This window comes from Thamnophis sirtalis, unplaced genomic scaffold, assembly GCF_051295495.1.
Source record: "Thamnophis sirtalis isolate CommonGarterSnake01/CBP01778 unplaced genomic scaffold, rThaSir2_p1.2 scaffold_1, whole genome shotgun sequence".
Classification (NCBI taxonomy): domain Eukaryota; kingdom Metazoa; phylum Chordata; class Lepidosauria; order Squamata; family Natricidae; genus Thamnophis; species Thamnophis sirtalis.
The window spans coordinates 15,217,611-15,239,274 of record NW_028261381.1 but is presented as its reverse complement, the minus strand read 5'-3'; the positions used below and the strand labels follow the sequence as shown (position 1 = coordinate 15,239,274).

Here is a 21,664-nt window from a genome sequence, read left to right as displayed (position 1 = left end):
TCTAAAACTACGATATAGCAATTTGTTTTCCTTGGGAATTAATGCTAACTCTGGTCTGCCCAACAACCTGGTTAAGACAATTAGAAGCCGTAAGGAAAAAGCTTATGAGACAAAGGAAGAAAAATGAAAGGTAAATAAGGAAGCCTATAACTCATGCCTGATCTTTTAGGTGGGTAATTTATGACCTTTAGTATAATTTTCAAAGCCCTCTGCAATGTATTTATTCTGAACGTTTGTGACAAGAAAAAAAGAGAAGGGCATGTTTGAAAAAGAAAATGAGAATGTCAGAGAAGGAGACTACTGATACTAATAGAAGACAATACAGCCAAAGACCCCACAAAGGAATACTGATTCTCCAGTTCAGTTTTTGGTCTGGCTTAAACACTGCTATCTTCAACCCACTCCAAGATTAACCCGGAGAGAATCAAATATGGAAGTGGTTGCTGTTTTAATACAATGATACAGTATTGGGTTCATCTCTACAACTTGCCATGTTAGGAGGTATTAGATTGCAGTATAGTAGGAAAAGTGAAATAATCAAACATACAATTTTTTTTAGGGGGAGGAGGAAGTAATCAATAGACGTTTTTTGGGAAGCTCTTAATTAAAAATCATGGAACAACTTCAAAACAGGCCAAGTGTCATTGGAACAAATGGGATATTGTTGCAAGCCCCCCCCCTTTATCTTTCGTCCTAGGGCTACAAAAATAGATGGGATGGCAATCCAAATTGAATACATCATCAACGGATTGGATAGGGTGGAAGGGGAACCAAAGATAATTTTCTTTTGAAATCAAATTTCCCAGAGAAAATGATGAAAGCAAAAAGTTAAGCATACTTTTGACAGGCTGAGGTATCGGCTTATCAACCACTCATAGAAGCAAGCAGAGATCATATTGGTCTCCGGATACGCTTCAAGGCACTAGTCGTCACTTATAAAGCCCTTCATGGTATTGGACCTGGGTACTTGAGAGACCGCCTGCTGCCAATTACCTCCACCAGACCGATTAGATCCCACAGACTAGGCCTCCTCCGAATTCCATCCGCCGGCCAGTGTCGACTGGCGACTACCCGGAGGAGAGCCTTCTCTGTGGCTGCTCCGACCCTCTGGAACGAACTCCCCGTGGAGATTCGCACCCTCACCACCCTCCAGGCCTTCCGCAAAGCCCTTAAAACCTGGCTGTTCTGACAGGCCTGGGGCTAAAGAACCGTTGCCCCGCCTCGAATGGTATGATAGTTGTGTGCTTTTAAATCATGTATTGTTTTTGTATTGTTGTTAATTTGTCTGTATCCCCCCTTCCCTGGTTTGAGTTGTGAGCCGCCCGGAGTCCCCCTTCAGGGGAAAAGGGCGGCATATAAATGAAATAAACATTCAAACATTCAAATATCATAACAGCAATGGATTCACTTCAGTGCTTGATATAACAGCAAAAACAGTCTTCTCTGCCTGAAAATACTAATGTACAGACCCCTCACATCCTGGACATAAATTGTTTCAACTCCTACCCTCAAAACAATGCTATAGAGCACTGCACACCAAGACAACTAGACACAAGAACAGTTTTTCCCCAAATGCCATCACTCTGCTAAACAACTAATTCCCATAACACTGTCAAATTATTTACTAAGACTGTATTATTATTATTCTCTTCCTTCCTAGTACCTTTCTCTTCCCACTTACGACAATAACCATATTGCTTGTATCTTTACAATTTACATTGTTTTATTTATTTCCTAGTATGATTTGATTGCTTATTAGTAACCTATGACTATCACTAAATGTTGTATCTTATGATTCTGGATGAATGAGAACATATGCACCAAAGTCAAATTCCTTGGGTGTCTAATCATACTTGACCAATAAAAATTTCTATTCTATTCTATTCCATTCCATTCTATTTCTGTAAACAAAGCAACATAATTTCTGCATCACCACCAATCCAAAAGCTCAACAGCATACCTTTTGTAGATATGCATATTGAATGTGTCCTGCATATTGTGCACATTTGCACTTGATCACTTGCCTGAAAAAGAAATAAAGAAAATAGAAAAAATAGAAAAAAATATTTATTTAGTTGCAGGTTATTTCAGAGAATATTATATTCCAAACTTGGTGAATTAGCTGGGTGCCGTATCCAGCAGCTTATAGAAGGCAGAAACATGTACACGAGTTGTACCATAAGCAAATTAATCCACTCTAAATGTATTATAATGTAAATGTAATCATAGATTTCAAACATCTGCCCAAGTATCTATGAACTAGTTAAGCTTTTCCCTCCACTCATGCACTCTTTTTTTCCTCCAGAATTATGCATATTAGCAATCGCTACTTTAAACAGAACAGCTATGGAATATACCCTTTAAAGTAAAGATGTTTAAAATAAAGATAATTTGGATTAATCACATCATTCTGAGTTTGGAAACAAAAAATCCATGGTTCAATCAAATGCAATCTTTGGTGCGCCTAAAGAAAAGAGTGAAGCGGTATCTTTCTGAAGGTCTATTATTCCACCAGGCTGCTGAAGTTGCAGCAATTATGAAATACTCACACTATTGTCAGTTCTCTAGCAAAATTATGTCTCCAAGAAGATGTACATTTTGGAGACCAGAGAACTCTTAACAGGCTTATTTGTGCATTCTTTATTGTAAAATATTGATTCTTCCTAAACAAATCCTAAAACATTGATTCTCTCTAAACAAACGACAACTATACACTTAGTTGTCCTTCCTTGTGTTTGTTGATGTGCACTTCATTGTATGGAAAAGATTAGTCATCTTATTAAATGGGTCTGAGAAAGGAAAAGGAAACTGGCTGCTCTGTTGATGGGGGGGAAAGCCCAAGAGTGAAGAAAATGCAAAGATGTTTCCTTCCAAATGTGCAGATTGTGTGGAAAATGAAACTGGAGGTCAGGGTGAGGCAGGCTGGAAAGCAGCAAAGGACAGGCATTCAAAATGATTCAGTGAGCCTACTCCGTTCAGGTAAATTAGCTGCTGTGTTAAGAAGCTGTTCCAACTGTTCCAACTTCCTATTGGTGATTGGGATGGGAATCTCATTAGAATGGCCTTTCTGTTAAGATTTTTTTTTTTTTTTGCACAATAAAAATCAGCAAGCTATAAATAATCCAAGACAAAGAATAAGAGTACAGCTTCTGCCTTTTTTTCCAGGACATTTTTGTAACTGTTTCCATTTCTGGTCTAAAGAAAGGAAATATGGAAAAATATAATAAAATTAAGTAAGAGTAACGCACAACCTATTTCCACTTCTCTGCTTAGGGACACAGAAGGAAGAAGCCGCTAGGTTTTTGCTTTCCAGAGTAGAGAAAACGTTTTAAGTTTTGGTAGTTCTCAAGGCCGTCAAGGAAGATGCCCAGTATCCATTAATTCAGGAAGGCTGAAGGAAATTACCTGGAATATACTTTCTATATTTTTTAATTTAATTATTAAATGTATAGATGCATAAAATGCCTCATTTCTTTGCAAAATGCAGTGGGCACTCAATGTGGATGTGATGTCAGGCATTGCAGCTGCATCTTTTGTGAAGTTTCTAATTTAGCCATGTGCTGCCAAAACTAGCTGAGAGATATCTTCAGAATTAAATGTCTAGAGTTCTGTAAACTTGCTGATAAACTCTGGTACAAAGCCCAACAGTATTCGCCATATAAAAGACATTTTATTAATCCAATACCGAACATATAAGGAACTAGCAAATTCTAAAAGTTTTCTACAATTGTATGGTTAACAAACAGTTTGACTCATCAAAGAAATCTGTGAGACTTATTACATGGGCTACTGATTGCTTGGGAAAATGTTCAGTTATGATGGACATGAGGAATACACTGCGCACTGTAAGAACAACAAACATTAGTATGTAAGATAAATACATATGTTTCAGCTAGTCATGTTTCCTCATAAATATAGCCCAGATTGATGTTTACTTAATATGTGCTAATCATAGTTCAATGGAGTCGCAACACCAAATTTTTCAGTAGTCTAGGAATGATGTTGGAAGCTGTTGTTGCTGTCCAACAACATTTGGAATGCAAAATCTTGCCCACTTCTAAGTATAATAAAAGCATGAGCACATGTTATGATAGGCATTCCCGGGATTATTTCTTGTCTTTTCAAGCAACAAAAATAGACAAGATTGATTATTTTAAGATCTTTTTTAGACAATGTCCACTCTTATACTTTCTCCCATAGCATAGGGGGGGGAGAGAGAGAGAGGGGGAGAGAGGGAGAGGGAGGGAGAGGGAGAGAGAGGGAGAGAGGGAGAGAGGGAGAGAGAGAGAGAGAGAGAGAGAGAGAGAGAGAGAGAGAGAGAGGGAGAGAGAGAGAGAGAGAATGAGAATTTTGCAGCTGACAACATAGTTTGCCAAAATGCCACAGACTACAGAAACAAGCAGCAATTATACAATATTGCAGCCTGGGATTTCCCATCCCATAGGTTCTCAGCCAGCATAATTTATTGCTGAGAATTCTGGGAACAGAAGTTTACACATCTGGATGGCACCAGGATTGGGAAAAGTTGTAATATGGTATGTCCTTAGATCACTCAATGACTAAATGGTAGCTTTTCAGAGAAAGATGTTGAAATTATCATTCCAATGAGCCATTTACAATTCTCAAACTATAATTTATGAACTCGCATATTGAGCCACTTGTGAGGGCTTATGAATAATACCAGGACATATGAAATTTCTGAAGTACTGAAGCATATCTTCTACTTCGGAAGCATGTTTTTCACTATGATAATAAACTATGTTCTGTATTAGGAATACATTGTGCTGTGTGATGTTTTGAAACAGATCAGTGATCTAGTTAGTTCCATAAAGTAGATAAGCTGTTAAAGTAGCTCTTCAAGGTCTCAAATGGTAAACTTTTCTACTCCAAACTGGATATGTTGGGAATAAAATATAACCACTATGTTCCTTCCTGATCACATCGATTTGCATCAATTGGAAGGCAGGAGTGGATCAAAATCAATGTCTTGTTTCAGTTGCCTGTAGACAGACATTAGAATGTAGGGTCTATTCTAGTCATTTCAAAGGTGCTTTTTCAAGAGGCAGCTGGACTTTTTTTGGGGGGGGTGTTCTTTGAAGATGTTTTGCTTCTGGAAGCTTCTTCAGAAGAATCTTCTTGGATGAGAAACGAAAAGACTTTAAAGGAAAAAAAACCTCAGAAAGTCCAATTGTCTCTTGAAAAAGCACCTTTGGGACAACCATGACCTGGATGATTGAGAATCATAGATCTCTTCTAGTGTTTTCCCAACGTGCTAGTTGTCTATGGATAGACTACGTATCACATGGGGAAGTTCCACTGTGATGAAACCCACTCCCAGTACCATGATTTTTCTTTTAAAAATTAAAAGAATAAGAAATAAGAGAAAAAAGGTTTTGATGCCCCTGATAGTCTTTCAACAACCATCAAGCAATTAAAACAAAGCCTGATGCAGCCAAAACCATTTGAAAAAGAACCCCATCTACTGACACAATGACTTCTAGGGGGAAAAAAAACCTGTAAAAAATATTCTGTGTTTAAAACATTGAGTGCCACACTCAAACACCAGTTTGATTTTAAGGTAACAAGATTTCATTTGGCCAAAAATCTCTGGATACAGGTAGTTTTCAACTTACGACCAGAATTGAGCGCAACATTTAAGTTGCTAAGTGATAAATTTGTTAAATGAGTTTTGCCCCATTTTATGACTTTTCTTGCCCCATTTGTTCAGTGAATCATTGCAGTTGTTAAATTAGTAGCACAGCTGTTAAGTGAATTTGGTTTCCCCATTGCTTTGCTTGTCAGGAGATCACATGACCCTGGGATGCTACAATTATCATAAATGTGAGTCAGTTGTCAAGCATCTGAATGTAAATACACGGGGACGCTGCAATGGTCATACATAAGTCACTTTTTTCAGTGCTATTGTAACTTCGAATGGTCACTAAGCAAACTATTGTAAATCAAGGACTACTTGCAATCATTTTTTGAAATTGCTTGTCCACTACTTTTTAGCTATTTGGAACTATTGGATTAACAACTTTTACAACATCTGGTGAATTTCCTTCAATCCTTAGTGAAAGAAGTTTTAAACATAAGTGTAAGAATTTTTTGGATGAAGCAGCAAAAGATGATTTTGGAAAGTTACAAAAAGACAAAGAGTCCAGGTGGATATGAAGTAAGATTCTGGAATTAATTGTAAGAGTTTTCCCCCATGGAACAATGCTTTTGTTCAAATTCTTTTCTTTTTTAATGACATTGAAGATTGGATACCAGCAGGAACTGAAAATTACAATTAAAGAAGAACGCTTAAATTTGACTTATGGATGCAGAATGGAGCAAAATGTTTTAACATTGGACATATTGAAGGAGGTTTTTGAACAATGAACCCAAAAGGTAATTTTAAGAGTCTCTCTCTCTATAGACAGACTGTGTTTAAAAGATGTCATGGACCATTTTTTTCCAGACAAGACTGAGACTGATTTGAAAGTGGATTTAAAAATGACAGGTTATATGAACAATAGAGAAAAATGTGCTACTCGGGACATATAAAAGAAAGCAGCTGATGTTTTGATAATTTAAAGACATATACAAATAATAAACCAAGAGAAGGACCTGGATAATTTTCCTATATTGGATTTTTTTTAAAAAGCTTGTTAAAGCTTTGTAAAATTTTGTGAGATGGGACATAGGAAAAAATGGCAAGAAATTAAGTTTAGGACATTATTTGAAGGAACTAAAGTTTAAGATTAAGGAATATAATGTTGGTTTATTTCTTCAAGGTTAACATAAATTTATTGTCATCTAAATTGATATTTGCTAATATCAGAACTGAAATGATGAGGTGTTAAGGATCTGTTTATAGATAAGAGATGGAATATGGGAAGAAAAGATCATTTGTTGTATTTCAGGAGGTGATAAATTACTAAAGCTGCTTATACTTATGAAGAATGGAAAATCATTTCTTTATGCATTTCTTTCCTTTCTCTTTACTATATTCTTATTTTTTCTTTCTTTTCTATTTTATTCTTTTTCTTTCATGCACCTTCTACTGTTTCATTCTTTTATATTTTTTTAGTTTGCGTTCATTTTCTTTATTGTGATTGCAATTTTTAATAAAATTATTAAACATATATACATATGTATAACGATTACTTGAAATACTCTAGCAGACCAGCAGTGGTTTGAAGAACAGAGTTTGGGAAGTGACCTTTGTGTATTACTGCCAGGCAAAATATATATCATATCAGAAACATTTCAGGTGATATTAAATATTCAGTGTAATAATATAAATGTTTTAAAATATATTTTATTCCCAGTTTCTCGCATGACACGAATACATGATACAATATGTATTTCAGAGATGTACTGGAGAATGTTAACTACATCAAAAGGGCAGATGTACCTTGGCAATTGAAAACATAACCCTTTTTAACATGCATCGCACGCATGTCAAAAGGGACAGGGCTTCAATTTCTCAGTCACTGCCAGCATTTTGGTTTTGTTGACATAGACATAACACACCCCACATATCAATAGAGACCTTGATTAATCCTGATTATTAATCTGAGCATAATGTCACGCAGAGTCATGTGATATTGAGATCAGTGGCCTAAAAATGTAATTAATGAATAAATAAGTATAAAAGTAAATAAATACATACATAAAAATGGAGTGGAATATTGGGAAATAAGTGCACCCAACAACATTCTGTTAAGTAGGTCTCTGAATCTATGATTCTTAGCGCTACACTGGGCTTATTTAGGTTATCAAGGAAAGATCTATCAGGAGCAATAACCCATACAAGTATCTTGAAGTACAGGATTGTGATATCTTCTTAACCGGAAGGCCTGTAATACTTTCCCAAATCCAAAGGGAGCAGTGTGTGCTATAGAATCATTGACCAGCACTGTAGCCAGTTAAAATTTAGTGGGACAGTGTGTAACTTTAAATATTACAGAGTGAATAGCAAACATACTTGGCTACAGCTTTGCGAAGCAGCCTCAGTTAGGAACATAGCAACAACTAGCCTTTTCTAAGAAACATAGACTAAAATAATATACGCATTAAAAAAATTAAAATAGCTTACTTAACTATAATATTGTACCTTTAACACTTTCTTTGTCCTTTTTTCCCCTCTGCTTGACATTGTGAAGAGAATCACTTTCCTCGCTTCCCCTGTTCCTTATGAGATTCCTAAAGACTAGAGAGGGTTTCATGCGTTTCCAACATGCTATGAGCTGTCCCCTTCACACTGTTCTTCTATATCTCATAGTTGTCTTCTTCAACACTCTTTCCTTCAGGGTCTACTCCACATAATCTTTCACAGCCCTGAAAGGCAGTGCCAATACTAGCCTTCTCAACTTCAGCAAAGACCCAATGCTTCATGTGGTTTTGAGGCCTATGTAAAATAATAGTCCTGCTTTTTAAGCATTAAAAATAAAGATATTCGGTTTGAAAATCAGGTTGTTTCTCTCCACATTGTCTGTTTTTGGTTGACACTGCTTAATCAGCTGCTCTCATCTTCAAGACATTATCTGAGAAACTTCACTAATTATTTGAGTTGTTTTCCCATCCACAGAGAAGAACCCATTTAATGGTCAGTTAAAATATGTTTTTGAGTTGGGAGAAGTTTCACATCAAGGACTTTAACTGAAAAGAAGGCTCAAATGGAGAGCTTCAAACTGATGAAATGCCAACATCAGTTTAAAATATCAGCTATGCTTTCACAAGAGTCAGGTATCCTCTACCCTCTCTTCTGACCTCCCCATTGACCCATAGCAGAAGGTTGCCAAACATTGAGAATGCAGTTATGCTGCTACCCATATAGCTGTTTTGAGATGTCGTTTTCCATGTGTTGTAACAGGACTCCAAGATAAACTTTAGGTGTCAGCAAATTCATGCCCATGTCCATATCTGTGTCATTAAGCAAAATTGTTCTACAGGTATGGATCAAGTTCTATCTTTTCAAAAAACATGAAAACAGATCAAGTATTTTTTTTTCCATTTTTGTATTGTATTGTGTAGAGATATTTATTTGCATATGACCAAAGGAAAATATTACAATAAAAGCAAAGTGGTGTGTCTCCTTATGGTGTATTTTATTTCACCTTCCCTGTGTTTATGAATCTGTACACACATTTATAATAATATTCATTGGAGAATGAAAAGGCACTGCAAAATGATTAGCATATGCAATGTACAGTATTTGATAAGTAAATAAAAGGAAATTGAATTTTCTAATGCACTTAACAGAATAACAGAGTTGGAGGAGCTTTGTTTCATACAAAGCTCACCATTAGAAGAAATAAAAAATGAGAATTTTCATCTATACCACATCTCATTCCCCCTTCCACAATTATTTGGGAAGGCTCTCCAACCGCCCCCCTCTGAGAATATTTATTTAGAAAACGCAGAAAGCTGTAGTAGGAAAGGAAAATCAACAAAAATGCCAACCTGGTCCCTTAATTCACTGACTATCAGATTGGAAAAGTTCATTCAACCTACAAGACGGTGCCCACACCAGGAAACAAAAGGCACCGCTTTTAAATTTCTTTTCCCAGCAGCTTGTGCTCAGAGGACCTGTCGCGTGCCCCTGCTGCCAGTTTTTCCGCCTACTGCCTCTTTCTGGTGCCGCTGGAGGCTTGCCTCTGCCCATGGACCCCCTTCAAAGAGTTGGGCCACGTGGACAATGGCGCGGGCACTCCGCGGCATCTGGAGGAAGCCGCAGTTCGCTGCTCAACCCTGTGGGGAGTAGCAGAGCACTCCGGCACCCGGCAGAGTTTCCGCGGCAAGGCTCACCTTCTGGCCAGGGATCCAGCAACTCCTTCGCGTTGCCGGTGGCCCAATTTACGTGGACTCAGCACGGGCGCTCCGTGGCACTTGAGAAAGCCACGGCTCACCGCTCGACCCTCTGAGGAGCGGTGGAGTGCTCTGGTGTCGCTGAAGCCGGTGTCGCTGGAGCCTTTGGAAGACTTGTGCCCTTTGTCTCCTGCTTGCCCAGCAAATTTCTTTTCTGAGTGATGCTTGTCTCACTCAGAGGCCTGGGCAGCGTGCCACCCTGGTGGGGGGGGGGCTTTTGGCAGTCCTTTCGCAGCTCAAGGAGCTGTCCAGCTCGCACGCGGCTGCTGTGATAGGGAGACAATCAAATTTTTTTGCTTTCTTTAAAATTCTTCAAATTTGTCGCCGATCCATGATGGCAAACCGTCCAGTTGAGGGACTGAGTCAATAACGTGGCGGTGCCTGGTGGACCAGAGGCGTGTCCCAAGAACTTATCTTACTCAGTCCAATCAACGAGAGGTTAAGGTCAACCCACCCCGGATACTCCTCCCCTCACTATGGAGAACAACCAAACTGTCCTAAGAAATGGCCATTAATTTACTTGTTTCAAGTCCATGGGCCACGTGGTCAGTTAAAGGTATGATAAATATATGAAGCTGACGGGTAATTTAATTCTTTTTTTTAAGGCTGCGAATGAAGCCGAATAATTAAAGAGATTAATTGTGTGATATAGTACCTGAGCAAGGGTCAGGGAATTCTGGATTTTAGTTTTGTTCAGTCAGTAATCCTTGAGAAGCTTAGATTTCATAAGTCAAACTCACGACTTCTCATAAGGATAATTAAGTCGCTCGGGGAGATTATCCCACAGAAGAATAGTAAGGTATCAAATTGAAAAAATCACAGAGTTCAGAAAGAAAGAAAAAAAACTTAAGAATTTTAATAAATGCTTTCTCCACCTCTACTTTACCAAGCTTGTTCTAAAATTGATAGCTGCTAATGGTACATCAAAAGAGAAGGACCCATCATTCTTCCCTTTGACTTTGAGCAGAGGAAAGTAAGTATGACTTTTAAAAGGCATAAGACTCATATAAACTCGAAAATTCCTGTAAGAAGTACAGTTAAGTCAATTTGTCAGTATTATACCAAATTACATCAAAGGATTTGTGAGGACTGTAAAATTTTGCATAATTGAGGGAAGTTAGAACAAATGGTATAATCTTTACAGAAGCATTTGTATAATGTGGAAATGAACTTGGGAGACAGAACAATGAGACCGAACCAAAGAAATAGCTTAGTCTGTAACAGGAATATGGGGTCTTCAAAAAAAAAAATTGGAGTATGATTCATATTTTATTACAGACAATTTTGAAAATGAAGATAAAGATGAAACCAGAATTTTTCCTTTGGGGCTTAATGGAAACAGACCTGGAGAAAAAATTTGGAACTTTGTTACTGTATATGTTGACATCAGCAAGACTATTGTATGCACAAAAATGGAAGGACAGTTCGATTTCCATCAGGGATGAATGGCTATAGATGTTGATGGAGTTGGCTGAAATGGCAAAATTGACTTATTTTGATTAAAGAAAAATGTAAGTACTTTCGTTTCCACATGGAGACCGCTTCTGAAGTAGAAAAGAATGAAACTTTGATTTTGGGTTTTACCAATTTGGTTGATAGATTCTTATAGAAGTGGCTTGTTTATATTATGAAAAAATAAAAAGTTCTGATTTATGTTAATGCCTTATTTTACTGCAACAGAGAGAGTCGGAAATCAATGCTCCTTTTGCTTTTTTCTAATCCTTACTCAGTTCTCTTCCCCCTCTTCCTCCCCACTGCTTTTCTATTTACTTTTGTATTTTGTATCTTATTTTATCTTATAACTCAATAAAAACGTTAAACTTAAGGAATGTGGAGTTTTACTAGTTTTGGGGCTATGAAGAGGATTTGATTTAATAAGCCATGCCTCTCTCAGATTTTCTGCCTTTTTTATGTAGCAATGGCATCTAGACTTATGCACTGCTTCATTTTGCTTTGCAGCCCTCTCCAAGCAGTTCACAGAGTTAGCCTATTGCCCCCAACAATCTGGGTCCTCATTTTACTAGTCTCAGAAGGATGAAAGTCTGAGTTAACCTTGAGCAACTCAAGATCGAACTCCTGGAGTGAGCAGTTTGTTAGCAGGCAGTACTACATTCTAACCACTGCGCCCCCAAAGTATCACAGTATCCACTATGAAAGAAAAAGAATATTTACAGGAATAGTAAATTGTGGTCAAAGTCCTACTTTACAACCATGGCATGTTCCAAATACAATAACAATTGTAAATGTTTAATAAAATTGGATTCACACACACTGTGTAAACTATAATTAAGTTAATCAAAGTGTGCCTTTCATACATCCTACTAATCATGTTTATTAATCACAATAGCTGATTAGGCTTCAGCTATTAATGACAATAGCTGAAGCCTAAATCAATTCTACCATGGAATAATTAAGGATAATGTTTGGATCTACTGATATCTGACATCCTGAGCTGAGAATAGAGATACTCAGCTTTTGCACATTTCTTGTCTTACCAAACAGAGATGTGGATGTGTGGATGAGGCTATTTTTGGATTGTATAATTACTTAACATTTTTTCCTTTAGCAGCATCTAAGCAAGAGTATATCATTAATAATAACAATCATACAATTGTTAGTGATTTTGAATTATACCTGAAAATTAACAGAAAATAGTTTTAAAAGTTTGCCTGGCCACACTTTTAAATGCCTGCCAGAATGACTAATTTTGTACCTTTGGTGCAGAGGAAATGGAACAAAATAAAAGAGGAACAGGATGGACGTACAGAGGAAAGAAAGGAAACAGGAATGTTTTATGTAGCCTGAGGTTACAACTTCTGGATGTGTCCATTGATTAATTATATTCACTGCGTCCTTCCAGTACAGGGACTGGCTGGTTAAAAATTCTAATAATAATATAATATCAGCGTACATTAAATTGCCAAGCCATTTCACAAATTCTAGGCTAGATTACAGCAGCACTTGGTTGTATTCAAAATTTAGTCACGTACTGTATGCATTCTTTTTTTTTTTTAAATGTACTGAAAGTTTTACAAAGAACATAAAAACTAATACAAACTTATAAAAAGCAGAAAAGAGAGAAAAGAAAAACAAAGAAAAAAGACAAAACTTGCAGGTGGGGAAAAAAAAAAGAAATAGCAAGCAGAAGCATCCAATTTCCTTTGCAGCAAATATAAGTAGAATTCAGTTATATTTTATTTTATGATTACAGCTCAGTCTTTCTATTATCCAGTATTTTTTCCCCAATTACCAAAACCACAAATCAAAGATATATTGCATAGGTTCTGTCTGACTGCTTGGCAGTTTTTATTCCTAGGAAGTGAAGAAATGTGAATTATATTTATGGACAGATTGCATGCATAGTGAGGGATATAGCCTATGCCTGAATTTGTTTCCTACTAATTAAAGAAAGATTTAATAAATCCCAGAAAAATCAAGAAAAATTTTGATTACTTCAGGTATACATTTTACCATGTGTGATGGTCCTGTACAGTAAGTGTACAAAATTATACTGGATAAATCTAATAATAACCATGCAGACAATATATTTAAAATGCAAATATTAATGGAACCTGAAGTCTTTCTTCTAAGTATTGCGGATAAATTGACAGAAAACCAGTGTGGGATATTATTTCTTTACGTGGTGACTGCCGCAGTGGCTGTTTATGCTAAGTATTGGAAAGAAAAAGGGACATGGACTATAAAGGGAGTTTAAAATTGACTGAACTGGCAGTGATGGCAAAATTACCGGTAACCATACTGATTACAGGCAATAGATTAGATACATTTATACAATGCAATAATACAATACAATACAATAGCAGAGTTGGAAGGGACCTTGGAGGTCTTATAGTCCAACCCCCTGCCTAGGCAGGAAACCCTATACCACTTCAGACAAATGGCTATCCAACATCTTCTTAAAGACTTCCAGTGTTGGGGCATTCACAACTTCTGGAGGCAAGTTGTTCCACTGATTAATTGTTCTAACTGTCAGGAAATTTCTCCTTAGTTCTAAGTTGCTTCTCTCCTTGATTAGTTTCCACCCATTGCTTCTTGTTCTACTCTCAGGTGCTTTGGGGAATAGTTTGACTCTGTCTTCTTTTGGCAACCCCTGAGATATTGGAACAGTGCTACAATGTCTCCCCTAGTCCTCCTCTAGTTCTATAAGAGATTGGATACTCATTGTGGACTTTCTGCATGTTAAATACAGTAACAGATGGTTAACAGAGGTTTTTGAAGATTAGTTTAATCTTATTTTTAGGCTTACGTGTTGACTCCTTTTTTATACAGTGAACAGATGTGGGTCGATTTGACTGATAAATAGATTTCTACCTCAGTGACACCTTTCTACACAACATGGTATTTTTTATTAAATATGGATGGAAAATGTTATAATTATTTGTAGACCCTTTATGTAAAGAAAACATACCAGGTATTTCTGATACAACCAGGTGGACATTTAATGTTTAATATCAGTGTTAATGATTAGATTTGTCATTTGTTAGTATTGTGTACACATTGTGTTTTTTTTTTATATTGGTAGTGTTTGTTGTTTGTTTTGTCTTTTCCCCCCTATTTTTTATTTTAACCTTGGAAATAAAAAATATTCTTTTAAAAAAAAAACTTACATCATGCATCATCAGATTTCCTGCAACTCTTTTTATAATACGCATAATGCACAACTATTTATTTACTGGCAAGGCCTTTGCTTCCTACTGACAATTGATGTTCTCACGACCATTTGGACATTCCTCTGTAGCTGATGCATGCCATCAATATCATTCTTACAAAGGGTCATTCTATTGCAGCATTGTTTTATAAGGCAAACAAACATTTAAATCAGCCTTACTCCATTGCTCAGTCCATCCCCAATCCAGTCCACGTGCATTGAAGGTAACTGTACGTCCATGTACCCGATTTGGATGCCAACCAATTTGGGTAGATGAATACAAACTGCAATTGTGTCTAATTTATTTCAATTTAAGCTGTAGCCAATATAACTGCTATCTATGAGAAACTACCCCAGAAACCACAAAGTTGATAAATCCAAAAGGGAACAGAGAAAGAGGGAAAAGCTGGCGATAAAAATGTTTCTAAAATAGAGGGTTATATAGTAGATGTATTTTTTCCCAATAAATTTTGTCTTCAAAACCATTTAAATTGCTAAAATCCAGTCCCCAGAGTGACACCTGCTGGAGTCTATGAATAAAAAGAATAGGAGATGTGAATTTTCATTCATAGAATCTCAAAGTAAACAAAAAGCTGTTAGGTCAGCAATATTCTCTACTCATTAGAGAAGTTTTCTTTAGAATTTTAAAAGTTAACTTTAGTTAACTGAATATAGATTCCAACAGTTGAATTGAAATCAAAGAGATGGAAATCCCAAACATTTTCTCGTATTAAGTTCAATGGATTTTCAGCGGATACAATCTGGATCCACTCTATTATCATTCTATGAAAAACAGATGGAAATAAAAACGTAAATATAAAGTTTAGTTTGCTGTTGAGAACTAATGGATGTGTGTGCATGCTTATGTAACATACTGTATGTCAACTGTATATAAGATGTCCCCAAGGAAGGATCTCTGTAACTTTCTGTTACATAAAGCAAAGGAATTTAGCAGGCATAATCTATATACTTCATTTTAACCAGATAATGAAGACATTGACTCTGTCCTTCTCTGTGGTCTAGTTCCTTATTATACAACAGACTAAACATTGGATTAACTATTTGCTTAACTTCTTCCTCCCTCAAAGCTTCAATAAACAAATGATTTAATCCAGTATACTTCTATTAATAATAATCTGATGGGTCCAAAGAAAACTATTCCAGATGACATTTCCAGTAACTAATTTGCAGGTCAAAAATTGTTTTATTTTCAAAACTTTGTTTCACAATGCTAGTAGTAGCAGTAGCATAAGCAGTGTTATTCCTATTAGATGTATTCTCATCCTTTCATTCACAGTGTTTGCAGTTATTTAATGTATATGTTTCTTCAAAATGAAATTTGTTGTTCTGAATTTTACAAAATCATGATAATTTCATTTTTATTCTTAAAATTTAATAGTTTGAGCTAGATCTCTGACTTTTATATTACAGAGAAAAATATTTATGTATATATAGTAGTATATTTAAGTGAAAGCAAAAGATAATGTTGTAAATGTAGTATCCTATACGTCCACATAAAATTACTTGTGCGCTATATAATTAAAATAAAACTTTTCTTTAGAAAAACATGCAGAAACAACATCACAAGATTTTCTGATTTCCATTTCAGCACATCCAATCAAGAAAAAAGATTTATTAAACGCATAAAAAACAGGCACGTATATCTGAATCTTTATATGAAACATCCCAATGAAAACCAGACTTAGACAGGAAGATTTAGTCCACAGGTGAAAATATTTTCACATACATCTCTTTCTCCTTTTATAATCATTCCAATAAGGTTGGTTATCTTATATTGAAACCAATACACAATTCGGCAACTTGCGTTAGAATAATCAAGAGCATTAATTCTTTTATGAAAGAAGAGTGCTGGTGGTTATCATCCTTGTGATCAATTATTTTTAATTTTTGTCAATCATTCCCAAACCTTGTTCCAAAATTACATCTCTCTCTCATTTACAGAGACAAAATAGTGTAAAATGTATGTTTCAGCCTACATAGTCAAAAAAGAATAGTACATAGACCGAAATTTATACTATAAAGCAGCAGGATCAATCTATGGATAGAGATCACTTCAAATCGTAAATCGTTTTATTTAAAAAGCAAATCATTTCTGTAGTTTCCAGTGCATCTCTCATACTAGGAAGAAAATAAAATTCTTTGTAAAATCAATTATATGAAGGAAGAACTTTCAGCAGGGCATAATCTATAGAAAAAAAAACCCCACCCAAATAGACTGCTATGACATAAAGGAAGTTTTTTCTCCCTTCTAAACTGGGATAAGATATGGAGGAATCCAGAATTTTTATCTCTCCAATGTATGTAATGTATACAACTGCATATTATAGTAGTTCCACATCTAAAATGAACATCAATAAATAGTTGAGAATATCAAATATCAAGCATATACTGGTAAGTGGTACGGTATGCCTGAGACCAATTCAACTTCTATCAGAATTTCACTACTAACTGTGAGTCTTATCTATCCACGGTGCAATATTGATTAAATTTACCAGCTGGCTGCAAAGACTGCAATTGTCAAAAGTCTAGAGACTTGCAATATGGTATAAATGTCAAGCATTATTTAATTTAGAAATCAAGTGATGTCAGCTCCAAGCTGTTGTTTGTTTTAAGTCTTTAAATTGTTGCCTTCTAACAATCTTATTTTTTCCAGGTTGACAATTTAACTAATAAAATTAAGACCATACAATTATAAAGTACACACTATAAATTTATATTGTTAGATGCAAAGAACTTATAAGTTTTCATAGAGTGATATTTTTGAGGTGATCAGACAGATTCAGATATCTGGATGTTTGCCATTGTTTATAACAGAAAAGGTAATTTGCCCACCTACCTCTCTCCCCCATTTCATGCCCATGATTATGGCTATGTCTAGATGAATAGGGATGATTTGCATTTAAGATGTCAGTAAATTATACTGTGAATACTGCATACAAAACTGACGATTTTACTGACAACTGCTGAAATCCACATGGAAGAGTGAATAAAAATAATTATGCATCAACTGCAAATTATGACATAAATTTAAGAGCTACAGAAAAACCCTTCTAATCCTTCTCTATACAAAGAAACAGTAATTTTCCCAAAATGACTGAGGAATTCAAAGAAACAACTACAAATTGAGTATTTTATGTCCTTCCAGAGAACGGTTTTAAAATTCTAACCAGCTTAGATTTAACAAGTCCCTTCCAGTTCAGGCCAAAAGTCCATTCACATGTTCCAGTTTTATAAACTATGATCAGCAATAGATCTTCTAATTTATTTTTATAGACTTAATAAAAGGAGCTATTTTTTAGCCTATCTTCTAAGTGCTCTAACTGAAAATTCTTCCAAATGAAACAAACTGACTAAACTGAAAAATTTCAAATAATATTGCTGAGTTTTCTTATTCTGGTAGATGGACTTTTTTTGGTTTTTCAGTCATCTGCTGAAGATGTCCTCCACGCAACTCGGATGCTTTTGCACAAGTGACCACAACTCTCATTTGAACTCTTTTTTACTTTCTGTTTTTTGGCTTTCCTACTTGCTGTCTTTTTCATGAGTTGCTAAGAAGCATCTTTGAGACCTTCCTGTGGCATGCAAGAATTGTTCTCATGAAAGGTTGTTCATTGTGGGAAACAGGATGTTGTGTAAGATGGACTTTTGATGTGATCCAACATCAAAAAGCTTGTCTTCTTCTGTTAAGGAAGGATGGAATGGAATGGAACGGAATGGAATAAAAACAGAATAGGGCACCTAGCCCTTTAAATGCCTGGACAGAATTTCAGAGGAAGAGAACTGTTTTTCTGCAATACATTTTTTTTACAAACTATTACAATTGTTCTATTGTTACTAGAACTGTATATTCACATCATCAAGAAATGCAAGCGGAAGGTGACTTGTGGTTTAAATCTAATTAATTACCTCATCTTTTCAACCTTTCTCATTTAATCATCATCTGTGAGGTAAAATAATATTGATTTTCCTCTCAAGAGTACTGTCATTATGTAAGAATATACCCCAAACTCCCAAAGTACTTAAAAAGTGCTTGCTTGAAAATTAACATGCCAAACAATTCTTTTTTTCCAGATAAACATACGTTTACTGAAAAGGTGCAAATCTTAAACCATTTTTTAACCTGATGTCCTCCAGAAAGAATTGGGAATCCAAGTACCACAATATTCAGAATTCTACCCCTGACATATCTGGAATGGACCAGGAATTACAAAGGCAATCTTAAATCATATTTGTTTAATTTCTGTGCTGTATATACGTAGTCGGTTTTGTCTTAAAAGTCTGTATATCCTATAGGCAAAAGCCAGTCTCTTTAAAGCACAAAATTCTGTTTTGCAAACCCCAGATATTTGTATAGGGTTCCTTGATATACCTTCCATTGGTTTCCAGATTTCCAAAATAAAGCAGAGCTATGCTCCAAGTATTTAAGAATACTTCCAAAAGCATTCATTTGAAATAAGACTAAAAGAGAAGTGTTAAATAAAAATAAAAGGAAATGAAAGAGTTTTCTTGAGTCACATCCCCACAACCACAGAAATCAGGAACTACATTCAGCTTTATTGCAATGTTCATACTAGTTTCTTTCAGCAACCAGTATTCATATTTTGGCCTGTTCACTGTGGACAATTCATCACTTTTGCACTTTCTTTTTTATATACTGAAAATCAAATACCCCAAAGCTGAATGTCATGGCTCTAGAATTCAGTGTGGGGAGTAGGAAAGAAATATTGGATGGATGGATGGATGGATGGATGGATGGATGGATGGATGGATGGATGGATGGATGGATAGACGGACAGACAAGATTGTTCTGGGTCAACCTATTATGTCATAGCCATTCATATTTTTATAACTGCCAAGTTTTAAAACAAAGCAACATAATTTATCAACCTCCAACTCAGAGAACGCTTAATGGTTAACACTAACCATATTCCACCAACTTCACCATATTAATCATACTTAATCAAAAGCAGATTCAGTGTGAAATTTGCAGCACATTTAAAGAATTTAGGATTGAACTAATAGCTTAACTACGTAATAGTTTATACACATCTAAACTGCCAAGTGGCCTCAACCATCAGAGAACTAATGATCAGATGACCACTAAGGGATAAAAATCCTTCCATTCTGAACCATTCAACCAGAAGTGAAGGTGTTTCTTGGATGAGGAACAAAAAAGTTTTCAAGAACCTTTTGAAAAGTTTTCAAGTTGCCTTTTGAAAAGCACCTTTCGGACAACCATGACCTGGTTGATTGAGAATCACCATAGACATACATCTAAAATTACCATCTTCACCATAATCCTCTGAAATCAATGGACAGTTTTACTTCAAAGCATTAAAAACGCATCATCTGGCAAAACCAAACCAATCTGTGGTTCCTGTTTAAAACAGGAAGAACCTGGGAGAACAAAACACAACAGCCATAGGATGGCATTACCTTCACTGCGACTAGCCAAAAGCGCACCCAAAAGTTTGCAAGCTTTTATATTTCCCACAGCTCATCTTCAGGGAAGATATTAAGAACAGCCAGGCATAAGTAAAGTGCCTCAAGGCTAAAACTTAGCTCTGATACTTTAATTCGTTAATTGAGAAGCCACAGAATTAATGAAGCCCTGCTCTTTGAGGAATAGCTTTAAAAAATGGGCACACTTTTTGTGTCACTCTCACGGTCTAAATAAAGCCAATGTTAGATTTGGTTATTCACGAGTTTCTATTTGACTCTCACTGTACATCCTGTGCTGGTTTACTCCCAGACATAAATCTCCCTGCAACAACTATAGTTATAGTTGAAGAGGTGTTTCTCCCACGAGTATCTATGATCGCGCCGTTTTGAGGAAGAAACGTCCCCCAAACACCAAATCATTTACTCCTGATTTGCCCGACTTCAGAGGAAGCTGTTAACGTTAGTGCTCGGAGGGTGCTTACAGAACTTGGTCCAGGATTCGATTCAGAAGATCGTTTCTCTCTCACACACGCTTCCAAATTCTCTAGGTTCCCAGATTCGTCCCCTTTCTCACGATTTCCCGGACAGGCGAAGCACTGGCACGCGTGGGTCAAAGAAAGGCAACCCACGGGCTTAGTTTTGCTTTGGATCGGGCTTCTAAGCCGTACCGGAGAGCGTCCGTTTATATTTGCAAGGCAATTCATTTATTGAGCAGCGCTGGGAAAAGGGGACGCTCCCCCGCACCCGCCTCCCCCGCCCCTTCCATCTCTTTCTTCCAAAGCGAATTGGATGGACCGAGAAATTTCCTCCCCCGCCTTCTATGAATCTTATTCCCGCAAGCAACTCTAGCAGAAGGGTTGCGTTTCTCTCTTTCCGCGTCTCCTATAATGTTTCACACCCTCCCCCCCCCCTTTTTTTTTTCCTTTTACTCACCCAAAGCTGTGCTTTCCTTCCCGGGCTTAATATATCAGGAATCAAACGAGTTTGCCTTTTCCCGGTTTGGCTAGAAAGAGTTCACACCATAACACCCCCTCCCAAAAATGAGGTCTATATATATATAAAAAAGATGGTTTTAAAAAAGGGGGGCGAGAGAGGAGATGAAACGGTTAAAAAAAGAAGAGCCGCGATCCCGCTAGTTGCTCCTACAGGTCTGGGTTACAATCCAATCAGCGGAGGTCCTCGAGAGAGCCAGAAGCGGACGACGGCTGGCTTCTGCCGCCAGGAGCGCTCAGAAGCCTTGTGAGGTTGTAAACTTATCGGCAAGCCGAAGGGGAAACATCCCCGCTTCCTGTTACATCAGGAGGAGACCCCGCCCGTGTCGAGTATTACATTTCTTTCTTTCTCAAATAACGCGCGCCGAGCTTTGCGCCGGCCGAGCTTTGCGCTCTCCTTCCCAAAGGGAAAAACCTACGCGGTTCTTTCTCCCTGGGTTGCCCTTCTGTTTCTTCACCTTGGAGCTAAGCATCGGCTCCCATTAATCCTTACTGTGTGACCCTGTCAGTTAGAGGTCGATGGGAGTCGAAATGGCAAGCAGCTGGTTGCAGGACGTTTAGGATGACCCCCCCACCCAACTCTTTTGTTACATCTTCAAATACCCATAACTTTAACCTTAGACCAGTGGTAGTCAACCTTTTTATACCTACCTCCCACTTTTGTATCTCTGTTAGTAGTAAA

The 21,664-nt window shown here is 36.7% G+C and overlaps 1 protein-coding gene across 2 annotated transcripts in view; it reads right to left on the bottom strand.

Annotated features, from left to right (window-relative positions):
* The window catches only part of LOC106539490 (calcitonin gene-related peptide type 1 receptor-like), an 87,241-nt gene extending 66,042 nt beyond the window's left edge, over positions 1-21,199 (bottom strand). Inside the window, exon 1 of one of the 2 annotated variants that reach the window (XM_087708051.1) lies at positions 20,924-21,199. The gene's annotated coding sequence lies outside the window, so the exon portion shown is untranslated. Of the gene's footprint in view, positions 1-20,472; positions 20,665-20,923 lie in introns of those variants that run through there. The other variant, XM_087708056.1, reaches the window with a different exon arrangement.
* Between the last annotated feature and the right edge of the window lie 465 nt (positions 21,200-21,664).